At 41.4% G+C, this 22,288-nt stretch overlaps 1 protein-coding gene across 2 annotated transcripts in view; it reads right to left on the bottom strand.

Moving 5' to 3' along the window:
- EFEMP1 (EGF-like fibulin extracellular matrix protein 1) overlaps positions 1–22,288 on the bottom strand; it is a 114,529-nt gene that overhangs the window by 27,771 nt on the left and 64,470 nt on the right. The window lies entirely within an intron of this gene.

Genomic DNA, 22,288 nt, shown 5'->3' with positions numbered 1-22,288 from the left:
AAAAGAAATATTTCTAGGTTTGAATAAAATTTTAAAACTCTGCTTGTACAAATAAAAGAAAATGTAATCTGCATTCAGCCACCCTGAAGCGGCTAACTAGTGCTGGCCACCGGCATCATCAACATGTATTTGCCCCTGCAAATGATACAGCTTGACAGCTACTGTATATATGAGTCTCTGGGCTTGTCAGCATCTGTTCCCAATTAAGTGGACACATCTAATTAAGACAGCGACTTCCTTCCCCCCCATCCCGCTGCTCCTGATGTAACCAGGCACAAGTATCAGGTGCAGCCAATCTGTACATGTTCAAATGCACACAGCCTGTTTTCTGGGTGTAAGTCAATCTCAGCATCAGCCCCATGATGGTTTTTTTTCACCCAGGTAGATCATTTTACAATTTCAACATTATGTGAAACCTACAGGCAATATATATAGAAAAATTGTTGTTATAAAAAGTATACTTTGAAAATAAAAATAACTGCAATGTAATTGACATACTGGCGGTTGGAGTTAGCATCCTGGCTGTCGGGATGCCAGCGCTCAGAATGCCGGCACCGGAATCCCAACACCAATCAGAATCTCAGCACCAGCATCTTGACCTCTGGTATCCCGACTGTAAGTATTGGGGTTAGGGTGAGGGTTAAGGATAGGGGCTAGGGTTAGGCACTAAGGGAAGGGTTAGGGTTAGGCACTAGGGGAAGGGTTAGGGTTAAGCACTAGGGGAAGGGTTAGGGTTAGGCACTAGAGGAAGGGTTAGGGTTAAGCACTAGGGGAAGGGTTAGGGTTAGGCTGCAGGGGGAAGGGTTAGGGTTAGGCACTAGGGGAAGGGTTAGGGTTAGGCTGCAGGGGGAAGGGTTAGGCACTAGGGGAAGGGTTAGGATTAGGCTGCAGGGGGAAGGGTTAGGGTTAGGCACTAGGGGAAGGGTTAGGGTTAGGCTGTGGGGGGAAGGTTAGGGTTAGGCTGCAGGAGGGAGGGTTAGATTAAGGCTGCAAGGAGGAAGGATTTTAGGGAGGTTTAGGGTTATGGTACTTACTGGCAGGTGTTGGTATTTTGACCCAGTCGGGATGCCAGCATCAGAGTTGTCAGTGCTGGGATCCTGAGTGCCAGCATCCTGTACCCAACCCAAGTAACTAAAAGTAAGAGTTCCCCTGTATATCATATGACTCTGTATTGTTAGTGCTCTACTTGGTGGTGGTAAACAATACAATGTTAGTGTTCCACTTGGTGGTGGTAAATTATACAATGTTAGTGTTCCACTTGGTGGTGGTAAAACATACAATGTTAGTGTTCCACTTGGTGGTGGTAAATTATACAATGTTAGTGTTCCACTTTGTGGTGGTAAATTATACAATGTTACAGTGTTCCACTTGGTGGTGGTAAACCATACAATGTTAGTGTTACACTTTGTGGTGGTAAATTATACAATGTTACTGTTCCACTTGGTGGTGGTAAAACATACAATGTTAGTGTTCCACTTTGTGGTGGTAAATTATACAATGTTACTGTTCCACTTGGTGATGGTAAACTATACAATGTTACTGTTCCACTTGGAGGTGGTAAACCATACAATGTTAGTGTTCCACTTGGTGGTGGTAAATTATACAATGTTACTGTTCCACTTGGTGATGGTAAACTATACAATGTTACTGTTCCACTTGGTGGTGGTAAATTATACAATGTTACTGTTCCACTTGGTGGTGGTAAACCATACAATGTTAGTGTTCCACTTTGTGGTGGTAAATTATACAATGTTACAGTGTTCCACTTGGTGGTGGTAAACCATACAATGTTAGTGTTCCACTTTGTGGTGGTAAATTATACAATGTTACAGTGTTCCACTTGGTGGTGGTAAACCATACAATGTTAGTGTTCCACTTGGTGATGGTAAACTATACAATGTTACTGTTCCACTTGGAGGTTGTAAACCATACAATGTTAGTGTTCCACTTTGTGGTGGTAAATTATACAATGTTACAGTGTTCCACTTGGTGGTGGTAAACCATACAATGTTAGTGTTCCACTTTGTGGTGGTAAATTATACAATGTCACAGTGTTCCACTTGGTGGTGGTAAACCATACAATGTTAGTGTTCCACTTTGTGGTGGTAAATTATACAATGTTACTGTTCCACTTGGTGGTGGTAAAACATACAATGTTAGTGTTCCACTTGGTGGTGGTAAACTACACAATATTAGTGTTCCATTTGATGGGGGTAAACTATACAATGTTAGCGTCCCACTTGGTGGTGGCAAACTCTACAATGTTAGTGTTCCATTTCGTGGAAGTAAACTACACAGTGTTAGTATCCCACTTGTTGGCAGTAAACTGTCAAGTGTTAGTGTATGTCAGTGTTCCACTTGGTGGTGCTAAAATTATACAAACTGGAGATGATAAACTATACAATGTCACTGTCCAACTTTGTGTCAGTAAGCTGCTTTACTCTATGAGTAACCACTTGCACTCAGTTCAAAAAGAAGTGAAAGAATAAACAGATAACACCTAAGTTGTTTAACAAAATAATCAGTCTGGAAAGTATGGACTAACATGTATACAAAGTTTAGGTGATAAATTGACATATTGTATTTGTATGAGATAGGTAGATGCTGTAGTACGCACAGTGTACTAGTACATACACAAATTTATATGTGATGTTTTTCCACTGGTGAACAAAACTATTAAGCTTTGGCTCTAAGCAGTCTGTAGCCAGTAATATACACAAGAAATTTATGAAAACAAACTAAAATTTGACAAGATAACATTTTGGTAATCTGCATATAAATATATATTTGTCTAGGTCAGGGGCGGGGAACCATTTTTCTGCCGAGGGCCATTTTGATAAACATAACATTATTTGACATCACATGGGGTGGGGTCACAATCGCCGGTGATTACAGCAATGCCCAGAGCATCCTGAGTATGCTCCAGGAAGCTGTAAGGACGCTACAGACGGCACTGCTGCATAGATTCTGGCTGTAGGCTGCCATTCTAGGTACGCTTCATGCCAGATGAGGCTAGCAGAAAAAAGCTCAGAGGGCCAGACCAAATGATTCCGGAGGCCTTATATGGCCCCCTGGCCTGAGGTTCCCCATCCCTAGTCTAGGTTATTGGCAGTAATTTTTCATGGAAATTATACATACTGTACGAGTAGGTTCCTAATGGACAGGAATCCACATACAGTATACATATATGCAGTCGAGTCACATAATTATGACCACCTACCACATTTTACTTCGGCAGCGCATAGCCCATGAAGTATGTCACGTGCCATGTGCTGGCTTGGTGGTTATATAAGGTGTGCGATAGGCCATCTGCACACATACTGTGTCACTTGTTGCTGTCATGGGTAAAAGGGGCAATTTGTCCGAGTTGCAAAAAGGGATGATTATTGGCTTTCAGGCCAAGAGTAGCAGTATTTATTGAAACAGCGCAGTTTGTGAACTGTTCGCATGCTGCTGTGGTGAAGGTGTATCGTGACTGGACAAATGGCACCAGTGCAAATAACCGACTTGAAACCTGCGGAGCACCATGTGCCATTGATGTGAGAGGTGGACGTCAGCTACAAAGGTGCGTGAGGGCTGACCGACACTACAGTGGAGCAGCAAATGGATGGTCACTGCACCTATGCTAACAAAGGTGCATTGGCGGAAAAGGCTGTATCGGAATTGGACCTCTGCTGATTGGTGAATGGTTGCCTTCTCTGATGAGTGACATTTTCTGCTTCATCGAACGGATGGACGTTGGCGTGTGAGGTGAGAAACATCGGAGAACAAACACCCTGCAACCACTACTGGAAGAACACAAGCTGGTGGTGGCAGCATTATGGTATGGGGAATGTTTTCATGGCATTCTCTGGGCCCACTCATCCATGTGGAAGGCACCCTCAACCGATTTGGTTATGACTCCATGCTTGCAGAGCACGTACACCGATACATGCTGATTACCTTCCCTGAGGCGGATGGGATCTTCCAGCAAGACAATGCGACATGTCACATGGCTTGAAATGTCCGACAGTGGTTGGACGAGCACGACCTAGACTTCCAAGTACTTTCCTGGCCCCCTAATTCTGCTGCATTCATGCTTACTTAACATACACAAGAGCTTAGAGGAACACACAAAGGGGAGAAGTATGAAACCATTTAAAGAGAAAAAGTGGATACATTGCTCACAGCAATTAATCAGCTTGTAGCTATCATTTATCTAGCACTGGGGGGAGATGTATCAAGCAGTGAAAAGAGTGGAGAGGTGGACCAGTGGGGAAGTTTCCCATTGCAACCAATCAGTTTCGAGGTAGCATTTATCAAATACATTCTATAAAATGATAGGTAGAAGCTGATTGGTTGCTATGGATAATTTCTACACTGATCCACTTCTCTATACTTTTCACTGCTTGATATATAGTCTCCACAGTCTATAATATGTCAATTATAAGCTAATTGGTTAAAAGATTTGATACATCTCCCCCAGTGTGACATACCCCTACACCTGTCTGTCTGATCTAGAAGTAGAGTTTGGATATCCGAGACAGAAGCATGCTCCACTATCGCCAGAAAGGATCTCATTAGTGAGTATAAAGGTACTATCCTACCCAAAGGGTCCAGCTTTGTTGTGAATATCATCTTTTCTGGTCAGTGCCTGCTTAATACCATTTGGGAATAAAAGGATCTATCTGATGGCGAATTTTGGGAAAACTTTTCTTTGCTGTATTTTTACCAATTTTAGAAGTCCCATTAGGAGTGGCGCAACTAGAGGGGGTCAAGTGATGCATGTGCCCTGGGTGCTGTGGCAGGCCCAGCAGAGGGTGTCACCGCCGGCAAGGGCATCGTACCCGCACCGTCGCTACCCCCCCCCCACCATTGCCTCAGGACCATAGAAGACTTGTCACTAATAATGAGCAGGCAACTGTGCCTGCGGGTGCTAACTGTAGGGGGAGCTGCAGCAGAAGTGTGCAGCCCCTCCCAGGCAGTCACTGTCATTTCCATCCTGAGAGCTGCCGGGTGACAGAGTGACTCACTCTTCCTTCCCCGGTGCTCTCTCTGCTCCGGAGAGGCCAGGTGAGTATTAGATTATTTTTGCGGGAGGGGGGATATGGGTGACTTTTAGAAACAATTGATGTGTGTCTGTGTCAGTGTGTGTGTCAGTGATAGTGTGTGTGTGTATCTGTGTCAGTGTGTGTCTGTGTCAGTGTGTGTGTGTGTATCTGTGTCAGTGTGTGCATGTCTGTGTGTCAGTGTGTGTACCTGTGTCAGTGTGTGTGTCAATGTGTGTGTATCTGTGATGGTGTGCTGAGAGACAACACAGGGGGGAGGCGATGGTGTGGCTGAGAGGTGACATGGGGGTAGGTGATGGCGTGGCTGAGAGACGATGTAGGGGGGAGGTGATGGTGTGCTGAGAGACGACACAGTGGGGGAGCTAATGGTGTGGCTGAGAGATGATGCAGGGCGGAGGTGATGGTGTGCTGAGAGATGACGTGGTGGGCAGATGATGGTGTGCTGTGAGATGACGCAGATGGGGAGGTGATGGTGTGCTGAGAGACGATGCAGGGGGAGATTGTGTGGATGAGAGACACAGGGGGAAGGAAGTTACACAGGGGGAACGAGTCTGGTTGAACTGCTGTTGTATGATGATGATCTTCTTAATATTCCTACACAAACAGGCAGCTTTCCAGACAATGTGACCTACATGAATAGTGAATACCAACTGAAGATGCCATCTTCCCAGGGAGGATACATTTCTTCAGAGGTTCCACATTGTGAGAAACCACCTTATAGGTAAGGAGCATATGGACTGGAAAGGAATGTTCCCAGAGTGACACGAAATGAGTGGCTTGTCATGTTGGCATGCCCCATTTTCAGTGGCCATTCCCCTTTGATATGTGACCATGCCCATTTTTTTCCCACACATGCGCAAATATATTTTTCTGAGTGTTTGTTGTGTGGGGAGGGGGGGCACTGTTCTTCAACTTGCCCTGGGCTCCAAAGACCCTAGTTACGCCACTGCCCAGTAGTCTGTAGAGTTTCGTTTAATGTATGTTTGTAAAACTCCAAGTGAAAGACTAGATCTACCCATGTATGGGCAGCAAAAGGCTGCCCTAGGCTATGATATTAATGATGACTTATGAAGATAATCTCAGGTGTAGGTGTGTGTGCCACATTTCTATCACTCAGGGTGAGATATTTAAGAAACAGCTGGATGCTTGAGATTACAATATATTGATTTGACACGTAACGGTAAAAATATTGTAAAATCAAAACAGGAAGTAGTTATTTTGAACATGATTTATGTATTTATTTCACCAGGACAGAAGCATATCTTCATTGGGGCAACCTATGTTCCTATTGCTGTTCCAAAACCAATTATGGTAGGAACAGCCATCAAACGAACACAAATGATGTGGATTTCATATATTGTAGACTCACCCTACGGAATTTAATCAACCCTAGGTTCTTATTCTTCATCAATAATGACATTTCTTCAGCTAATGACCTATTAGCGTTTTGATTCCTGCTCTATAAATTCACCACATCAATGTAAGCTTAGTGTAACTGGTACTCAAGCTCATAAGAATATGCAGAATATCTGGAAGGTATTAGAACATACTAGGTGATAAATAGAAGAAGTGAGCTGCAAAAATCAACCAAACCTCCTCAAACCCGCAGAGATATTAATGCTATTAATTTTGAACAACTATCCATCTCTCTGCAACAATCACTCTTGCCTATTTCTAATTTCACTTCCCCTGAGACTGCTGTATCACACCTGAACCAGACCCTAGAACTAGCCCTTGATGAAGTAGCTCCAGCTACCCATCACATTCCGCATAGACTTAGACGTCAACTGTGGCATTCCATATTCACAAGACACCTACAAAAACTCTCACGTAAAGTAGAACGTCAATGGCGAAAGTCTCATACTACAAGTGACTTCCTCACATATAAGACGATCTACCACTCTTATCGTAATGCACTGGATAATGCCAAACAGACATATTTCCAATCTGTTATCTCTGCCCAAACCTCTAACCCCAAGTGACTTTTTAATACATTTAAATCACGTCTTACCCCTCCGTCACACAACCCACCTGCTACTATCAGTGCACAAGATCTCGCTTCCTATTTCAAGAACAAGATTGATAATATCCAAAATGAAATGGTATGCACTTCCTCAGCCAGGGTCTTGTTCAATTTCCTACCTGAACCCAGTGGCACGTTCTCATCATTTGACCCCACTAATGAACATGAAGTAGCTACACTCTTCTCATCCTCCTACTCTACTACCTTTCCTCTTGATCCTATACCCTCACAAATCAGTAAAGCTCTGTCTCCTGTGCTCATTCCACACTTAACTAAAATCTGTAATCTCTCTTTCTCTACTGGTATCTTTCCATCACTGTTCAAGCATGCAGTGATCACTCCCATTTTGAAAAAACAAAATTCTGACCCTAGCTCTCTCTCAAATTACCGTCCTATCTCCCAGCTACCTTGCCCTTCCAAGCTACTGGAGAGACTTGCCTACACTTGCCTCACACACTTTCTTAACACCCACAACTTATTGGATCAACTTCAGTCAGGCTTTCATTCCCAACACTCCACTGAGACAGAACTGACTAAGGTAGTAAATGATCTGGCCACTGCCAAGGCTAAAGGCCATTATTCACTTCTAATTCTTCTAGATCTCTCTGCTGCCTTTGACACTGTTGTCCACTCTCTTCTCATACAAACACTACAATCCCTAGGTCTTCAAGACACAGCCCTTTCTTGGTTCTCATCCTACCTATCTAATCGCTCTTTCACTGTTCGCTTTTCTGATTCTACATCCACTTTTTTACCTCTATCAGTTGGAGTACCACAAGGTTCAGTATTAGGTCCTCTGCTTTTCTCAATATATACCACCTCTCTTGGTAAACTAATCAGCTCTTTTGGTTTTCAATATCATCTGTATGCGGATGATACTCAAATCTACCTATCCTCCCCAGATTTGTCACCATCTGTGCTGGTCCATGTCACTGAATGTCTCTCTGTCATTTCATCATTTCATCTTGGATGTCATCTCGCCACCTCAAACTTAATATTTCTAAAACAGAATTAATTATATTTCCACCGGCCAATAGTAGTTACCAACCTGATATCTCTATTACTGTTGACAACTTGACAATCAACCCCACCTCACAAGCTCGCTGCCTAAGTGTCATCCTTGATTCTGAACTGTCTTTTATTCCCCACATTCAATCTGTCTCTAAATCCTGTTACATACATCTAAAAAACATATCCAAAATTCGACCATATCTTATGCAAGACACTGCAAAAACTCTAATACACGTACTCATAATTTCCCGCATTGACTATTGCAATAGTCTCCTTATTGGTCTTCCCAAAAACAGGCTCTCCCCACTACAATCCATTTTGAATGCAGCTACGAGGTTGATCTTTCTCAGTGTCTGCTGATCCACTCTGTCAGTCCCTCCATTGGTTACCGGTCTTCTACCGTATTCAATTTAAAATACTTACAGTCACACATAAAGCTATTAACCAAACCACACCAACATACATCTCTTCACTTATCTCAAAATATCTTCCAACCCAACATCTCCGCTCTGCACAAGATCTGCGTCTCTCATCCCCGCACATTACTTGTTCCCATGCAGTTACAGGACTTTTTTCAGGCTGCACCCACCCTGTGGAATGCCCTCCCACGCACAATAAGACTTTAAACTAGTTTCCAAACATTCAAGCGTTCTCTGAAAACTCACCTCTTCAGACAAGCTTATCAGATTCCAGGACCACCCACCTAACCTTTTATAGCTCTCTATCTAACTCTCTTCTTATAGTAAACACCTATCACATCTTCTCTGTCTTCAATTTAACATCCTCCTAACCCTAGGCCAACTTTCCAGTGTGATTGGATTATAGAGCCCACCAAGAACATCTGCAATCGGGCTGGACCAATTTGCAATATGTAGCACCTATCCTTGTGTATCAACACCTATTTCCATATAGATTGTAAGCTTGCGAGCAGGGCTCTCTTACCCTTATGTATGTCTTTTATGTATGTATGTCTTATACAACCCAGTATAATGTTAATTCGAATTGTAAAGCGTGACGGAATTTGTTGCGCTATATAAGAAACTGTAAATAAATAAATAATAAAAGTGGTGCTGATGGCATACAGTATAACCAAGTGAGTACCCAGGGATAATGGAGGATAATTACAGGTGTATCAACTTCTACCTATATATTTTGGTCCATATAATATCCTGACTTAACAACTTGCATCACCCAAGGTTGTTATCTCACTCTGATTGAAAGAAACTACAACTTAAACTGACACTCAATCTATGTCTATGGCACTGTATGTAAATAGTATAGTTCAACTGTATTGAATGAGCCCCTGATCATCTGCATGTCATCATGACTGCGGGATGGCCAGATCAATCTAATTTGACATTTAATATGTGTGACCTAGTTTGCAATATCTTGTCTTTCAGTGATCTTTGTATCAATGTGGAAGATTATTAAAGAACAACAGTACAGTTATAGTGATTTGTCATAACTTCAGCAGGCACTTTAATCATGCAAAGTATAATCTTATTACCTTGTTACCACTACCCTGTAACATATCGAAATGGAAAATGATTTCAGATTATTTTTTGAATACTAATGTAGCAATCAGCTATAGTTTCTGGTATATATATATATATATATATATATATATATATCTATATATTTATAGCTATACCTCCCTCCCTCTCTCGCTCTCTCTCTCTATCTCTCTGTCTCTCTATATATAAAGGGTACTTCTCTGCAGGTGACCCATTCATAATTACTGCATTCCTCTTTTCTAGAAGAAAATTATAATCTCGTGTTCAGTCTTGTGAATATGGAATTCAAATAGGAGTTATGCAATATTGCAAAACAAGCTTGGGAAAAACATAAGTCCCGTCAAGAATGTAAGTGTCTGACTGCTTTTAAATATAGATAATATAAGATAATTTATAACATTTACATGCCAATGACTACATCTTTAGTACTATGTGTCACAGCCAAGAAAGATTTTAAGTCATCATTTGGGCAAGTTTCTACAAATGTTTCAGGGGTGAAATTTTTTCCAAAATAAACTGATCTCTATTACAAGGGGGCACAGTCTGTGGGGTAGATCTTCTTAGGTGCGAGAGGGGCATCTCGCTATTGCAACGGTATAGAAACATTGGTAAAGGTGCCATAAGTGTGGCTTATAGCTAATAGGATCAACCCTATAGCTTGATGGGAGTAAATGTTATATTACAGAATCAATAGTAGATGCTTGGCACAAACTCCCAACATACATAATCCCAAAAATTTGGGTAAGGACACAGTGATGCTGCTATAGCCTCCTAGATTCATCTTCGTGGAACAAGGATGGTCTGATGCATGTACCCACTGTGCATCTGCCAGATCAGAAGAGGCCTCTGCTCTGTTCTGGGTGAGAGGAGTGACTTGGAATTCCAAGTTTCCACTTACCACTGTGCACCAACCTGCTGAATTTCTGCTGATTCTATGTTGTTTTACACAATCTACCTATGGATGCCACTTACAGTAAATGAGATGTCCCTCTTTGTTTTATTTGTACAAAATCTTCAATTAACCACATGAAGGTTACAAAATACTTATAAAAATGACATGGTACCTGGAGATTATTTAATAAGAGGGTTGGACTTTGTAGGTGTGATAGGGGACTTGATTGAATGGGTGCTGTGACCACTAAATCTGGTGCCACTGTACTGTGAACAGACTCACAACATATTTGTAAGAACTCCAGTCACTATCAAAATTAAAAGTTTGTCATTTGGTTTTGAGGATCCAACTCAGTAATTTGCAGATATTCCCAAAGCCAATGTCTGTGCTACCTCTGCCACTAGCCATGTCTGTGCATGGCAATTTCCAGACATATTGGAGTGGTGGTTGGTTAATGTGAGCACCAATGATCATTTTAAAAAATTAGCTTCTATCCCCAAAACAATGTTATGGTCCATGGAAATGGTCATTTGATTGGATTCAGAAAAATGGTGAGCCAGGAGCAGTCTGCCTACTGTTGTCAGTTGTGTTGTTTAAAAGGTAGAATATATACAGGGTTTGTCAGTGTGTTTATATGAGACATGTTCTCTATCTATGTGACATAACTACTGGATTTGGGTAGATGGAAGTTAAGAAAATGTTAAGAACTGCTGGTTGTCTGCATTGCCAGTTGGATGCAGACCAAGTATATTCCGACTGGCAGATTACAATACCCAGAGAATACACTGTCATTCTACGAAATAGATGAAGTAGAGAGGCCTTAAACTCCTAACTTCTATGGGGCCCATAACACACGCATGCACACATACACGCACACATACACACACACACACACACGCATACCTTCACATAGCATACATACACACAAGCATACTTACACACAACATACATACATACACGCACACACTACATACACGCACACACACACACACACGCACATATATTTACTCTAGGGATGTGCAGGCTCGGATTCCATGGACTTTTGTCCAGGAATGATGATGTTTGTCCATGAAAGATGACGTTTTGCCTCTTTCTGAGACCTGATTTTTGTAGGGAAAAATCCGAACTCGGAATGCAAATTCGAACCTATCCGAGCCAGCACATCCCTAATTTACTCACAGCATACACACACATAAACATCAGCATAATTACAAAACCGAGGGCTGAGGAGGGAGGAGGAAGCTTGCCGCTGGAGTCCATTTGAGCGGAGCTGCTGCTCTGCATGCTTAGCAGCTCCCTTGGCTATACTTGTATCCTGTGCAGAGAGCTCTGCCAATCAGAGCTCTCTGTGGAGCAGCAGCTCCGTTGCACCCTCGGGTGGCCTGCATCCAGTGCAGAGACAGAGATAAGGCTGTCTCTGTCTCTGAAAAACAAATTTGGCCCATCAAGAAGGGTTTCTGGGTACTCAGACTGCATGCTGCATGCTGCGTACGTGTATGCCATACATCTAGCCTGTATCTGGTTAAGTCCCTGTTCTGCTGATGCCAGGGTCGGGGATCGGAAAAATCCAACATGTTGGACAATTTTGTTTCCCCAGTTCTGACCAAAAAATGTTTGGAATCTGCAAGTCAGGGATTTTTAACGTATCGAATTTCCCAGATTCCCTGGTGGAACGGCGATAATTGAAGTTTACTGATCAGCGTTTTTGATTGTTGATCAGCGAAACAGCATCGGTAGAACTGATAATTGGGCTGTAGATGTATGGTCCTCTTTAGTTAATTACTCCTGGTCCATCAAAGGTGGACATGTCCTTTAAGTACGTTATTAGTTCTTAGCAATTAAACTTATCTGAAATTTAAAATGTTGTAAGCTTGAGGAAAGTTCAGAGCCAGTGTTAATAGATGGTATGTGCTTTTTTTCCAAAGATGATTTGTGACTTAGCAAGGATCACATTGTCCACTTGCTGCAACAACGTTCTGAAATCTCTACAACCTTCTATGTAAATAAACAGATTCTTGAGCTACTTCCAGAAATTAACATTCTTTCAGCATTATCCTGTTGATCCTGGATTTTTTTTATTTTATTTCATGTCTATGCTTATTTAAGTCATGTGTCAAGAAAATGGGTACTTCACGCCTGCTGCCCCACTGATATTTGTGTTATTAACATATAAGCGCACACTTGCACTGCTTGTCTATCAGTTGCTGGCGTCTAGGTTGTAAATAGGTTTTGGGGGATGTGCTGGTAATATTGCCTAGGTAACTGTTGCTGTGTTATATGTTAGTAACTAACTATTCATTTAAAAACATTTTGTGAAATACTATTTCTGTTTATTTCAATCACCTCGTCTGCAATATCTTCAGATAAGCTTGAAAACCACAATGCGGCCCACTGCCAGCTAGGGAGCATTTCTCATAATTGGTCCCATCCACATTCCTATATTTGCTCCAGCTTGCTCAAGTGTGCAGCAAGTACATATTTTTTCTTTATACTATATTAGTCATCACTATTATTTTCCAGTCTTTAAAAGGGAGGTACCTGTATGTTCTGAAATGGACATTCCTTGGCAATGTGAATGTTTTTTTTTTTTTTGCACAATATACCCCAACTTAAGGCCCCCATGGACATAGCAACCGGTCACGCGATCCTGTGACCGGATCGGAAATGCCAATCAGCCTGTCAGAAATGCCGATCGGCAGCCATCAATGTTTCGGATCCGTCGGAGGATCGGTAAAATTCTCCATGTTAAATTTCATATTTCGATCGTGATCAGCAAATCAGTGAAATCCAACATGTTGAATTTCAACGATCCTGCAATGCCGGGTTGCAGGATCACAGGAACGCGGCGATCCATCTGTAGTGTATGGGCCCCTTAATGTAACAGACAGAACATTCGCTCTTAATATAGATGCCAGTGTAGGTTGTTCAAATTAACGGCTAATTACTATTTTTAAACAATATCTGTGTAAAATACTCTTCTGCCCCCACTCTGATAGATTTTTTTTTTATCTCCACCACAACCCTCTTTTTATCTGTTGGGGTCCCAGATGAGTATCTGCACCAGTCTCACGCTCACTCCCATAAGCCAGAGTAAGGGGTGTGATAGATTATTTATTTCAATATTGTTAAATAGTTTGAATTAGTCATTAGAAGTGTTTATCTTTAGCATTTTTATTTTAGCATTTTTATTTTACATAATAATCTTACTTTTATTTGGAGCATATCATTTTCGACAATCATTATGCCTAATTAATCTTGAAACTTAATTTACTGCACCTGAAACAGGCTGTCAATTAAAAAGAAGGGATGGGAATCAGGGCTGGCACTACCATTAGACAGCTTTATGCAGCTGCCTAGGGCGCTGGCTCTTGTGGGGGCGCCACTGAGTCTTCCAACAACACAAATGAAGGATGTCTCTTTCCTTCATTTACATGGTATTGGCGGCAACCACATATCTTACCAGCCGCATCCATCACTACCTCTGCCTACGCTTTGCCCCTTCCTGATCTGGGGGAGGCTGGCCACGTCACTGACAGTCACATGACTGAGGAACCATGTGCTGTAATAAGGGCAATGTTGTGCGGGCGCCTGGACTCTGCTTCACCCATTTACTTTCCTGCAATAAATGAGCTCCCCGACCCATTTAAACTTAGACCCCGATCCCACTGTCCATCATGACTGCAGGGACATCTAAATGCGGACAGGGAAGGTGGTGGCTGGCACTTCCCACCACAAAAGATGGAGCCCAGTCAGCTGTGCAGGAGACTTCTCCCACCTCCTCCCCAGTGTTTCTTCCTCCTCACCAGCAGCGCGGGACCTGCTTCCTGAGGCTGCAAGTGACAACAACAGCTTGAGGGTGACAGGGGTGAGAAGATCAGCAGGTAAATGGAGCTGGGGGGAGAAGGGCTTGTTTGGGTGATGGGATTGTCACAGTTCATAAGTATAATGGTAAGCTATGTTGGTTTTATTATGAGGGTAAAGGTGTTAATGTAATATAAATTACATTAATTGTTTAAAGTTTTTATTTGCGGTCTCAAAATGCTCTCAGTATGGTGGTCATAAAACTGCTCTAGGTATTGCATGGGCGTTATAAAGATGCTCTCAGTAGCTACTGTTTGGCCGTCACAAAAATGCTTTTGGTATTTTATGATGGTCACAAAGTTGTTAATGCTATTGCTATATTGTTTTAGTGTAATTTTTATAATTTATGTTGTAATAAATCTAAAATTAAATCTAAAAATATTTTCAGAAGTCAAAGTTACATGTGAGCGGTTGGGCGGAGGGCATTGGGAGGAGCAGGGGCGGTATTGTGTATCCTTGCCTAGGGTGCCTAGAAACCTTGAACCGATGCTGATGGGAATAAAATACAACTTGACCATAAACAACTTGAATAAAATGAATCAACAGCCGTATAATGTTCCATATAAACATCATACAATTTAAATAGATCAGTATACGTCTAGATTGTACCGTTATTGACTGTTGCTGATGTTTATCTTTCAAACTATAAATAAAATAGATAATAAAATAATTATAAATAAATATAACCAAAAAGATTGTAATAAAAACCAATATTAAAGTTACATATTTACTGCAGCTTAGACTGAATGGGTTGCCGCTGCTTAATAATAATAATAATAATTCTATTTATATAGTGCTTTTCTCCTAAAGGACTCAAAGTGCTTTACATTTACAGTGCAAAATACAAAATAAGCTTAAACAAAGGACATTAGTGAAATGCTTGGGTGAATAGGTGAGTCTTGAGTCTATTTTTGAAGGATTCTAGAGTGGAGGTCTCTCGAACTGTGCGGGGAAGTGAGTTCCAAAAGGTTGGAGCCACAAAACTGAAAGCTTGACTCCCAGACGAATTCCGGGAGATTCTAGGTACTGTTAATAGTCCTTCGTCAACGGATCGCAGTAATCGAGTGGGACGGTAAGGAATCAGAAGCTGTTACAGGTACCCTGGGCCATGGTCATGTAGGGCTTTGTAAGTTAGTAAGCCAATCTTGAAAACAATTCGCCATCTGACAGGCAGCCAGTGAAGGGAGTAGAGAATGGGTGTTATGTGGCTGGAACCTGGCTGATTGGTTAATAGCCTGGCAGCTGCATTTTGTACCATCTGCAAGCGGTGCAATTCTTTTGCTGGGAGACCGAGGTAGAGGGCATTGCAGTAGTCTAGGCGTGATGATATAAATGCATGTATGACTTTAGGCAGATCTTCTGAGGGAATTAAGTGCTTGATTCTGGCTATGTTCCTCAGATGAAAGAATGAGGACTTGATTGTGGCTGATACCTGATGTTTAAGTGTCAAGTCACTATCCAGGACAACACCAAGATTCTGCACATGTTTAGTGTTTTGTAATTCTGAACCCCCAAGCGTAAATCCTGTTGGTTGGCTATGCTGTAGTCCTGTCCTGTGACCTATCATAAGGACCTCTGTTTTATCAGGGTTCAGTCGCAGCCAACTGGCACTCATCCACTCCTGAAGCTCAGCTAGGCAGCCATTTTGGATTGTTATTGGGTCCTTTGTACCTGGAGCAAAGGACAGGTACAGTGGTGTATGATCTGCTTAAAAGAACTATGGGCCTGATTCACTACCATACGCAACTGCGAATTCAATAGCGATTACGCACGCAGTTCAACTGTGATAGTACTCTAATCCATTGTGACTGCAATGCCATACGCAGCACTACATAAGGACGCCCACCCTACCTTACGCATCCATAATATTTAGCAAGACTGCGAAATCAATGGTACAATCGAGTACCATTGCAGCCTCTTGCACACTTGCACAAGCCCTGACCTTACTCAGAAATTGCTAACTTCCACGCATGCTATCAGGCCCATGCAACAACGTTCAAATGCACTGGCACGCCGGCATTCACCCGACCACCCCCCATCACAACCCACAAACGGCACTTCCTGTCAATCACTCTGCGATGGTTTGCATAGTCACTGTGATCGCAGTCCCGATCGCAATGACTAGTTCGCGCATGCGCACTGTGATGTATATGCATGCGCAGTATGCAACAATCGGCCGATTGCGTGCGTAAACGCAGTTGCGTACGGTAGTGAATCAGGCCCTATGTATCCACTTGCTTATTCCAAATGATTAGAGCAACATTGTATCCATTATTATCAGAGGTAGTGAAGTAACCAATACTGCAGATGACAGTAGACCATACACAAATTATCCACAAGCACATTGGTATCTAAAAATAAATTTTTTAGCCAATTAAATCAGCCACAGATATGCTCCAGCATTAATCCTTGTACAGGAAAAAAATGATAATTATATAAGAAGTACCTTTAGTTATTACTCTGATGGATGACATAAGCCTCTCTCCTGGCTGTGCAGCTTGTCGGCAATACAAAACACAGATCAGCAGCCTACAGCACAACTATCTGTTCGAGGTGCACTACAATAACAGGGGTGTCCAGTATGGAATAACCGCCTTGCTGCTGGTGATAAAGCACAGTTCGCGGTCCAGATCTCCAAGGCTTAGTACATTTCCCCCTCTGTGAGTACCAGTCCATCTGTACATTCCAGGTGTATGGTTACTGTGATTCAAAAAGTGGACTTCAAAGCATATGTCTTATGGGGCCCATTCAACGTCAAGCAATTGGGGCAATTTCCTGTTTTGCAGATGATTGTTTCAAATTTTTTGCAATGTACGGTGGTTCACCGATTGCCAATAAGTGATTGGAATCGGTAAATCAGGTTGTCTAACATGTTGGATTTCACCAACAAATCTGGGCCGTAGATTGCTAGTGTATGGTAATGATCAGCTGATTTGATGACATTTACTAGTAAAATTATGAGCCTTTCACATTTATAAGATCTGTTATTTGCTGAAAAGTACAGTATCTGCTAATCACTGAAAACTATCTGTAATGTATGTGTGCATATTTGTTGCATTGGAGAATCGTGAAATCAAGGATTAAAAATAGAATCATTGAATCTTTTTTTTCTGATTACTGATGTATGGGCCCCAAAAAGTTATCACTGAGCAAGTTCTATTGTCAGATTTCCCCAACCCACCCTCGTTAACTTCATTTCTTTTTCATTTTCTTCCAATAACCAACTGTTTTTACCCCCACTTGTATGTTACATGATTCCTGACAGTAACTGAACTTTGGAGTAGACTTTATTTAGAGTTTTAAATATTTTATGTATTTTTTTTAAATACAGTTTATTTAATGGGGTCCTGCAGCCGGCAGCAGCAGATTAGAGTAAGAGGCCAGGAAATCTCCATCAGCCGATGGAGATCCTAGCCTCTTCCCTCCACCCAATGGTGGTGACACGCCTCTGTTTTGTGAAACGGAGGGCATCGCCGATCTCTCCCCGCACCCAAATGGCAGCAGACTGTCAATCACTGACAGTCTGCTGCCAGTTTGCTTGCGGCCTTGCAGACCGGTTCTGCACATGCGCAGAATGGGTCTGGCGCCTGCGCAGATTCCCAAACATCGCGAATCTGCATTTAGCAATGCACTAGCGTGCACTGCAGAATTGGGCCCACAGTCAACTGGTTCAACAAAATGTTCTACTTCAGTAGGAGGTACAGTACATTATTCTGGGCCTTACTGCTGCTCCCGTCATTCTCTGACTCCCCAATAATTCTTGGAAAAGTGAACACCTGCACCACCTCTTGTAAGGCTTCGCTGTCTTGGTGCTTCTGCCACCGGTTTTCCTCAGCATCCATTTGTTGTTGCAGTTGGAGTTCATCAATGGCCAATTGCTGCTGCCACTGGATCCCCTTCACCAATTGCTATTACCTCCGAGCCTCCTTAATCACCAATTGCTTCACCCTGTAGCTTACTGCTGAGCATCTGTAGCATTTGACAATATCTTCATAATGTCTCCCATGACATCTCATGATGTAGGCGGGAAGCAGAATCTGGCTCCCCTAAACATCTGATGATGACACGACCAGGAATTTCACAATATAATAGTCTTCACCAACAGAAAAAAAAGTCAATTGGGTTTCTGTCACTTTAAATATTTTATGGCTGTAATTTAAGTGCAATGCTAGCATTCTACACCATGTATCACAAAATCAGGTTAAGAAGTGCATTTTCCTGGGTTACACAGGTGCAGTTTGCATTCAGCAGCCAATTAGTATCACACCAGTCCAGGACCTTAATGCAAGTGACCACAGCTAGTTTTATTTGTGTAACAAAATTCATAAAAATAAATCCTAGCCTGACCAGCTCTAACTAAACCAAATTATCCCCCACCTAATGTCCAACTCACACAAAATAACATTTAAATACAGCACTTAGATAAAGCCATAGCAGTGTCTCTCAACAGGTCTGTCAGCCTGCTCCCCAGGTAGTGAGAGACTGCCCATAAAACTGACACACCGTTTATCAGCCTCACAGGTGGTCTGGCAATCAAGGTTGCCAATCAGCTTCTGTCTACCAGAGAGAAGCTAAACACCTTGGACATATATATCTCACTTTGATATATTGTTGGGCCTACAATTTGTCTATTAATTATTATCTTATGTTCCTCACCTATCACCCCCCCACATACCTTTTTAGGGCCAGTCAATTGATTTATTGTGATGCTTTAGCTGCTCTCGCTGAAGCCAAGTACTCTGTGACTGTAGTATGTCACTGTCCACAAAGGTCGCTCAACTGCTCCCCCTCAGGTATTGGTCTGGCAGAGCAGGGGAGCAGGGTTTCCAGCTACTCAGAACCCCCCTATGTGCGCCCATGCACATTGCGCCCATAGTTAACATAGCCTTCCTGCGAAGGCCCCATTGCTACCCAGTTATGCCCATATAGCCACAAGTGCACTTCTACTGAGATGCGTATGACTGCAAATTGCCCATAGATACGTACTCATGTCTCCAGGGCATGCAGAGTGCTAACATTAGCAAGCTCCAGCAGTAAAATTAACTTGTGCGCAACTTTGAATCTAAAGTGTACAGAACTTACACATCTAACTAACAATTATTTACTAGAGAAATAGCCAGTAATTTTCTGATGAACTTTAACCTATGTAGCTCCTTCAATGTTGACCCTCCGGTGTAAATGGCATTAAACAAACATACACATCTTCAGCTCACACTGTAATAAAAAGCTACTGACATATTCTATTCCAAATAAAAATTCAAATAGAAAGTTCAAAGCCGTTTTATGTGTGACTCATGTATAAGTATCCATTTATTTTATGCCAAAAATCAGAGGAAAATTGAACTGCTTACATTATCAGATTTAAACTGTGTAATGCTCGGAAGGGAGTGGACAACCGTATCTAAACAGAAGGTCCTTTACTGTTCAGCATGATGTCAGTAAGAGTATTACAACTCCCTTGAGTCAACTATTATTTTTAAAATGGGTCCCACAACATCACGTTGCTCGTAAAATATAATTTAGTACTGCTGGAGTGGAAGAAAAAGGTCATACATCTGTGGGTAATTACACAAGGGTGCACATTGTGTTTTGATTAACTCTATAATAAAATCAACTCCAAATCAAAGTGTGACTCTCGCTTCGTGCATGTGTGCTGTTTAATTTCACACATGAATTACACCTTTAAATACACATAGAATATGGAAAAGTTACTTTTTCTATGATAGTGGCGTGATAATCTTAGTGTAATAAGTTTCTGCCAGTGTCCTAATTTATGTGGTACTAGTACATGCCATCAATCCTTTTATCATAGATAAACATCACACAATTCATTTCAATCAATATTGTGAGTCTCAGTGTTAATAAAATAAGTGCATAATACACAGACCAATAGCTGAGAGTGCGGTAAGTACATATTAGTTTTTAGTCCCACTATATAAATGTTGATGATTATGTTTTTTGTCTGAGCCTATTAAGCACCATTATATCATAAATAGTATAGGTATACACAAGTAACAAGACCAGTATACACGAGTCTCTGTTATGTGTACAGGGCTCGATCAACGGTAAGTTTTTTGCTCACAATGAGAAATACTGTAAGTAGATTATAGTACCCTCCGACTCTATGTAGTATGAGGAGGATGCTGTAAATGACCAGCTGCTCAGCTCCTGTCATGTGTCCAGAGGATATTCTTCATGCCCTGTTACAATTTTATTTCTCTACCACTCAAAGTACCAACAGGAGCCAATTAAATCTCTGGGTATAGGATGGTTTAATTATGACCAAGCTTGTTCTGAGTAATTGTGCCTGTCTGTGACACTGACCTTGCTTAACATTTATAAACTGTCAGCAGCTGCCTGGGGGCTGCAACCTGTGGATTCCCTGTGATAAAGTCCATCACTCCCTTGCGGAGGTCCGTGGCGAATGCTAAAGGTTCCTATTGAACTCCCGGACCTAGTTTAGTGAGCACAAATCACTAATGTCATAACATGCTCACCTCTGGAGTGGACTTTACATGAGAAAGAGGCTTAGGGGTCTATGTACTAAGCAGTGTTAGGAGACAGAGTGAAAAGGGATAAGAAAGTGATAAGGTGCCAGGCAATCAGCTCCCAACTGTCATATCACAGGCTGTGTTTGAAAAATTACAGTTGGGAGCTGATTGGCTGGCACCTTATCACTTTTCACTCTGTCTCCTTACACTGCTTAGTAAATAGACCCCTTAGCCACATACTGTATGTAATCGAGACATATATGCTCCTCACTGACCTGCAATTATTCTATGAACTTCAGATTTTTATTTCCTAAAGTTTGGTTTTAATGCTTTTTGCTTCTAATTTAATGATATACAGAAATAAGATCACATATTGGTTTATTATTATATTGTATATAATAATGACATTATGTGAGGTCCTGCATTATTTGTATATTTGGAACTTTGTTTCACACAGTAATTTTCCTTTGCATCAATATACTGTAGTAATTATTTTGTTATATGTCAGTGCATGCGATAAAGTTTATTACATCTGTTGATTTTAAATGTAGGCTCACTTGTTAGATACCTCTGCAATAGAGGAGATTGATTAATTTTTTTTCTTTTCTTTTTTTTGCTACTGCTACAGTATCTCATTCTGTGGCTGCACACCATTAAAGTCACAGCCACACCGAAGATATGGTAGAGCAACAAGGCTTGGGATGGATATTATTTTAAGCTGGTTTGAATTGTAGAGGGACCAACTTATTTTTAATATTGCTTAAAAATGTGAAATGAATCCGCACTGATCCTAATAAATATTTATTAAACTCTTCGCCCTTCCTTTATCTTATCTATTTTGGGGACTTGTATTCACCAGATCATAATCATATTTTGTCTTTCCATTATTATTTATTATTATTATTTTTAATATTGTATTTATTATATTATATTTCATGCTATGTTAATTTACATTTTAATTTAGTATTGTATTCCAGGTAAGGCACATGCACCTGTGTCAGGCTGGCTAAAGGATTTACCAAGACATGAAAGATTTATACAGGGGGTGATGTATAAATTGTTTTCATTGCTTGATACATCACCCTCAGAGTGTATCATACACATCACACTTTGTTTATTATCAGGAAAACCTCATGATACTCCTTTCTCATGGCTTTGAAGTTGGCACTGAAAGTCAAATTCTTTCTCTACCTTCAATGGTTTTTGCACTTTCAGATAACTTTAATGCAATGGTTTGTTCATGCCCGTCTGCAGCAATTACTCAACACATACTTTTATCTCTTTGTCTGTATTCTGTATTTTTCATTAAAGCCTTGATTCAGGCAGATTTGCTTATTTTCTTTGCTGAAGGATATAACTATATAAATTTGTAAAACTGCATCACAAAGTATTAGCCTTGTTCCGCCTATGGCCATAAAATGCTTCACGTTTCGTCAGTAAAGTTTAAA

Source organism: Taudactylus pleione, unplaced genomic scaffold (genome assembly GCF_031769625.1).
Source record: "Taudactylus pleione unplaced genomic scaffold, aTauple2 ptg000201l, whole genome shotgun sequence".
Taxonomy (NCBI): Eukaryota; Metazoa; Chordata; class Amphibia; order Anura; family Myobatrachidae; genus Taudactylus; species Taudactylus pleione.
This window is presented reverse-complemented; position numbering and strand designations above follow the sequence as displayed.